This window comes from Ylistrum balloti, unplaced genomic scaffold (assembly GCF_031769215.1).
Source record: "Ylistrum balloti isolate Yb309-2 unplaced genomic scaffold, AGI_CSIRO_Ybal_v1 Utg370510, whole genome shotgun sequence".
In the NCBI taxonomy this organism is placed as follows: Eukaryota; Metazoa; Mollusca; class Bivalvia; order Pectinida; family Pectinidae; genus Ylistrum; species Ylistrum balloti.
In genome coordinates, this window is record NW_026782329.1 from 97,518 (window position 1) to 103,341 (window position 5,824).

Below are 5,824 nucleotides of genomic sequence, written 5' to 3' on the forward strand. Positions count from 1 at the left end.
CTTCGTAAACAAACTATTAACTATAACCCGTTCAGCACCTCGACCTGACAGAGTTCATTATACATAAACAAACTATTAACTATAACCCGTTCAGCAACTCGACCTGACAGAGTTCCTAATACAATGAAAGGAGATGGGAGGCCACCAATAATATCCAAACCAGGGTGCTAGGCCGGACTTTCTGGACAACATTCTTCACAACTTTACTGTCCCAACAGATGGGGTCCAGGATACCATCCAGTAAGTAGAAAACACTGGGTTCATTGTGTAGTGGTTTGCCATAAAACTGTTCTCCCTAAATTTAGAAAGTAACAAATATCACAACAACAAACAGAAAAGTAACATGAGTCTGAATTTTATTTTTTCATGAGCTAGTACCATTCTTGATTTTTCTAGCGATGAAAAAAATAATCGCTGAATGTACTTGTTTTCAATAACACAAATTTCAGTCATGATCATATCAAATTGACAAGTAATGAATAAAGAAATGACACAATTCATGAATTATATTATTAATAATAATAAAAATGACATCACAGTTCATCTACACTAATCATATGTACACAATGAGTTGTACACAAACACTGTTCATTGCTGTATAATGTAATAGTAAAACATGGTGACCAATGTAATTCATGAAAATCCATGACATTGTCATGGTATCCAATGAGGATGCTAATGGGGTATTTTTGTTCGTTGCCATGGCAACTGACATGGTGGCTAAGGCTGTCCTATTGTCGGTACAAATAAGGAAGACAACCCAGCCAAGTTGGGGCTCCAGTGGGGAGAACAGTCCTTGTAATTAATATGTCATAGCATTAATACTGTAAACATCTTCAATAAAATGTCCTGTAGACATGCCCCTCACTGAAGCTCCAAAGTAGTACAATTATGTATGCATATACAAATATTCGCTATACAAAAATTACACAAAACAATAGATATATATTTGTAAATTTTGGATGATCATTTTCCACCCATTTGCACCTCACATGCCCGTCATAAACATTGACACGGATCTCTAAACTGATATTAGGACCCTACTATTTACAAGATCACATCTTCAAAGTAGTTACTGTCACACATGCTCCAATAAGATTACAAATCTTTGGCAAGTAACCATGACAACATAATTCAATATCCTATAAATATATACACCTTGTGACTTCATGATAATTTTGACATATAAAAATTCATTTGAGTTTGAAATGTTTTCTCATAGCGAAACTTCAACACAACAAATTTATTTGTTCAATAAATAGTATGAAATCTACAGTTTGGTACCTATTTATGACACTGGTATATGTGGTACTCTAGAAGTGTGTTAATTAAGTGTATCTGAACACATAGGTTAGACATCTTGTATAGGAAGACAAAATGCGGGACACAGATAATGATCAACATTTTATCAACAACTTTGTTTTGATACGATTTCAGATTTTTTTGCAGATTGAATTAAATGAAAAATATTTTAACATAATTTCTTTCTTTCTAATAAAAATACTGTTTATAAGACTCAGCGACAATTTTCCCAGCAGGTCAATAGATATATTTTCAATAACCAAGTACCATATCAAACAGTTGTAATACAGTAACATCAGTAAGAGACAGTTTATGCTGGTTTGAAATGGCCACTATTGTTTATCACCTCTGTTTCTACAAATAAATTGAAATTATTCCCCCTGTTTCTACAAATAAATTGAAATTATTCCCCCTGTTTCTACAAATAAATTGAAATTATTCCCCCTGTTTCTACAAATAAATTGAAATTATTCCCCCTGTTTCTACAAATAAATTGAAATTATTTCCCGTTTCTACAAATAAATTGAAATTATTTCCCGTTTCTACAAATAAATTGAAAAAAAATCATTCTTCAAAGCTATTAACAAATCTAGGTATCAATGAAACATTTGCAGATCACTGCTAGCTTTATTTATGCTTTTTCCACCTTCACATTGATGTCTATTATTATGTGGTAACCTGCCAAAAAACTTCATACTGCTACTATTAACCAGTCTTTCTACAAAAGGCTATGTTTTGACTAGAACATTGCGAGTAAAAAACCAAGAAGAGACTTCCTATTATTAATCTTTTTTCATCAGATCAAGGTATTAGTTATATCTAGTAAGTAAAGTCACTGATCATACAAAAATCTATCCATATTTTGATCATAGCTACTTTACATGCATGTGTGGTAATTTAGTTACTGTGTAGTAGCTTAAGTCAAAAAACATTTTCATGATCCAATGACAGAGTTCGTATCAACCTAGTTAGGGATAAAGGAAAGCAACAGCTGTACCTTTCACAGTTAAACATGATCAAATGACAGTATCAACCTAATTACACATTAAGACAAGAGACTGCTGTACTTTTCAGTCTTCAATGTTTATTTTACATTTAACAGTTATCTACCCTTGATTGGATCAACGTATTGTAATACTAGAACAGGAAATTAGTATGATAGATATCAATATTCTGTATTGCTAAGATAGGAAATTAAGTGTGATATAAACACTGAAGTTTTTAATTCATCAAAAATTGGATACAAGTGTATTGTCAAAGGGTATGCATTCCTTCAATAAGTGCATATATGTTAACCATGTTCCTATAGATTTTATACATTTTAGCTGCCAACATATATAGTGAGTAGGTAATGTTGATAGTCTAATAAAATAGATGCATAACACTTGATGGCCCTATCAACAACGGCCTACTTTTACAACCTGTAACAATATGCATTAATCATTATTATAATATCCTGTATGATGAACCAGAACTAATTCAAGTACTTAAAAAATATCCAGTTTCAAGAGGAAAAGCTTCGACATCACCTTAACAAGGCTAAAAGAATCTTCAAAAATAATATTGCATCCACTATAGAAAAGAAAACGTGCCTGAAAAGCCTTAAAAAGACATTTTTGGCATCTGAAGAGGATAAGTTACCACTGTGATGGACTTAACCTACAAATTTCCAAATCTCAAGTGTTATATAAACTTTTTCAGGTCTGCATATTGCTAAAACATTAACACTTTACATGGTTTTTTATGTTTAATGCTTATCCATCCTGAAAAAGGATATCTGATAGAAAAGACCAGAAAATCTATTGGGATTACCTAGTAGTCTTTCACAAGTAGAAATACTGATCTATATAATCAAAGATAGGATTACCAATCTCAACAATTAATGGATATTACAGAAGTTTTTCTTCTATCTTCCCAAAAATGTATGTTTCAGAAGTTAGCTGTAACTAGAAAGTTTTGAGATATTGTAGTTGTAATAAGGTTACCCTGGTAGTTTTTCTTAAAAATCTATATCATTGTGACAGTACTCTTTATATGTACTCAAATGAAAAGTGTGCCCAATTTAAAGCTGTATAGGCATCAAATAGCACTTTAACCTATGTGACAAAAAACGATTTGAAATTGATGTATATATCCAGATACATTCTATATTTTAGGCTTTTGACTAGAACTTTTTAGTGATATGTTAATAAAAAATTGTAACAATGTATTCAACTATATTATATTTCCAAATCTCCCCCCAATATTATGTGGTGATTTTCAAATTCTTGCGTGTAAATGAATTACTTTTCCCTCACTTTTATTTGTAATCAATGTAATGAATAATTTTGGAGATGATTACTTTAGATCGTGTTTTTGAAAGACAAGCACCATCACTGCTACTGAATGTAAATTGCCTAAATGCTTTTTTTTTGTGGTAGTGTATTATGACATGTACAGATCCATAAAAGAATGTTTTTATTAAGATTTCATTTCCTGTAGTGTTGTTACTATAAAAACAAAATATTTATGGATGATTGTCAAACCTTTTCTTACTAGCTTCTAACAGCAATTAGATTTGATGTAGCTCATTCAATGTTGACTGCTAAGGATTTTCTGTCAGTTTTAAGACTAGTATATTTTTAACGTAGTGGAAGGACTAGCTATAGGTGTACAGCTAATGCAACAGACCACAAAGTTAAATCAGTAATTTTGTCTCCCTGTCTCATCATATTTATACCTATACATACAAACTGTGACTAGATGATTACTTTTCTTTATTTCGCAAGAGATTACATGTCCTTGTGTTACATGAGCAGTATCAGCTCAGTCTATCAATGCAAATTTTCTCTCTCTAAACATACATTTATGTGGTTTTGTTTGGTATAAGCTAATGGAATGTTGAAATTTTGTAATTACTAAATATCCTAAAACAACAAATAACAAAACGTTCCGACTTTCATCAACAACCATTCAGTATCAATTAGTATTTTAACATAAATTCAAGCAAACAACATTGCTATGAATTGAGACAGTAATTTCAGGATCAAAAACAAAATCTTTACACAGTCATTAAATCACGTTAACTCTTTGTTCTTCATGCTCTTTTCAGCATGAACCCAAGGAATGATTTAAACATACTGTGGTACTCTGGGGACCAGAGACCTGGTTTTCTTTACAAAATATTGTGTCATTTGAACTTAAAAGATTAAAGAAAGAAATAGCGTCACAGTAAAATCATAAAGCCTAACTTCCAGCACTTGGTAATCCGCAAATACATTCACATATAAAACCTCGAAAACAAGAGAACAATATTAACAGTTATTAACAAACTTTCATTATAGAATACCTTCATCAAAATAAATAATTTACAATGTCAGGTTGAATAGTGCTGGCATGCAAAACACTGAATTCTTCAATTAATTAATTCGATACAAACTGCCAGAGTATTGTGACAGGCTGACTGTAATGATATGAGATTGCACGAAAAATATTATTATGGTTTGCTTCTTTTTGAGCATTTATAAAATTAGATCTTCATGATTTCAAATGGTCTAAATTAATATCGTTGGAGAATGTATATTTAGAACTTGTTCACCACAAATTGGATATGGTCTTCTAGTCCTTTCAAGAAAAGATGCAATCATTTAAGAATAAAATGTTAGCTGATGCAACTGTACCAAGGAAATGAAAATGATAATATTAATCAATTCCCTTACGTGCACAACAGAATGTTAGAAAGCATCTATCAAAAGTACTTAGGTCTTAGTAAATTATCATTCCATCAATTTCATTTAATATTATCATGGATCCTTCTTCACATCAGTTTATAAAGTAGGTAACTATGTATAACAGTTTTCATTGTAGACAGTGACATGACGTTCTGAAATACACACTTTTTTATAAGTACATATAAATATATACATTCGTACACATGTTCATGCAATATTTTTTTCATACATCCATTCATAAACTTATTGTAAGAAGTGTTAAGGATGATGGCAACAACATGTGTACCAGAAACGAGACCTTTGACCAATAACTGTGACTTTTGACTTATCTCACTTGCAATTTCAACAAAGTTGTCTCTCTTCAGGAATTTCAAATAAGAAACTTCAAGTGATTTTTTTTTCATCTGAGGCAGCTTTTTGAACTTACAAAATATAAATTACAGCAAATATAATCTAAAATTTCAATAAGCATTTTGTGCATTTTGAACAAGCAATAAATCACTTGTGGCCACATCTTATTGAAAACATTATCCTCTTTATATGCCCTATCACTGTACCAAATTAGAACAAGCCTCAGGATTATTGTGCTTACAAGATACCATATCCAATCCAGATCCCTGTCCACTTCTATCATCATGGCTTGATCCTGTATCTTTTGATAGTAATTACAACCTACTTAATCTGGACCCTTTCTATTCTGCACATTGGTGATCTTGAACTTACCATGATTTATGAGGCCTACGTAATTACTGACTGATCAATGTCAGACTTTCTGTAAACCTTTTGTAATAGGTAAATAAGTAATTCATTGA